Genomic DNA, 1,311 nt, shown 5'->3' with positions numbered 1-1,311 from the left:
TTTTTTTTTTTTTCGTGATATTGCGATTGTCGTCCAATTCTACCTGGAATTTTTTCTCGAAATTTTATCGATAAAAAAGTTAATAATAAGATCAAGATTCGTAGATTTAGAATATAACTTTTTTTTTAATTTTTTTTTTAAAATTAAAAAAAAATATATTTCTAGAAAATTTTCGGGAACAATGACTTAACGATTTAGATCTTATGATTTCGTTTCGAGTGTCTATCGGAGACCTTGAATTTCGTGTAACGTCATCCGCGTTAATTAATCACTCACGATAGACGAAAGTAATTGTAGCGAAATGCGAAAATGTAATGCTCAATGACTGCGTGATATCATACATGATTCTTAGATAACGTAGGCAAAATTTTAATTTTATTTTAAACGAGTTTAAATTTCAAGGAACAATAGGATAAAAGTGCGATATCGAACAGACGATTAGATAAAGAGATTAGAACGACAAGTAGCAGATCTTGAAAAAAGAAAGAATTATTAGATAACGTCGATTGTCTAATCTTTGGGATATTTTTCTTTGAGTTTGCTCACTGACACGCGAAAAGTTCATCGATACGATCCCTTTCTTTCCGCCATTTCCTCGAACGACTCGTCACGATTTTCTCCCTCCGATGTTCGTGACGTGACCAGCAAAAAGAACGTGACCGTTCAGACACGATCGATGCATCTTTAAGCAGAGAACGATCACCAATGAAAACTTCGAGAAAGGAGAAAGAACTTTCTTGTTCCTTAAATAGAATGATGCAGAGATGAAATCATAAATTTCTATATCGTTTTTATTTTCAAAATTCTTTAATTTTTTTTTTCAATTTTTTTCTTTCTTTACTTTTATGTCATTCTGTAGAATACTCTCGTTAAGATAATTTTCGTATTATATCATAGTTTCGTAATTCATCATCGTGATATTCGATTGTTTCTTACGAGAGAAACATCGTTTGATATCTATCGTAATTTTTTTTTTTTTATTGAAAATTAATGGAAATCAAAGAAATATGAGAAATATGAGAGATATATGTATAAGATCACGTGACTTCTCTGCATAACGGTTTATAATTATCACGATATCGTTTCACTAATCATTCGACAACGCCTCGATGAAAGTTAAGCGGTATGCAGGCCACTTTGTAATTCAATTCTTCGTGCATTCGTTTCTCGTGGGCTACCACTCAATGATGTTCGATACATTATTAAATAGTTGTAACACATAGCTATGATGCGGTTAATTGCACACAAAGGACTCATTACATCCTGTTGCATAAGCAACGAATGATTACCATATTTTCTTCGCAATGCATC

The sequence above is a fragment of the Apis dorsata genome, unplaced genomic scaffold (genome assembly GCF_000469605.1).
Source record: "Apis dorsata unplaced genomic scaffold, Apis dorsata 1.3 scaffold_815, whole genome shotgun sequence".
Classification (NCBI taxonomy): domain Eukaryota; kingdom Metazoa; phylum Arthropoda; class Insecta; order Hymenoptera; family Apidae; genus Apis; species Apis dorsata.
This window is presented reverse-complemented; position numbering follows the sequence as displayed.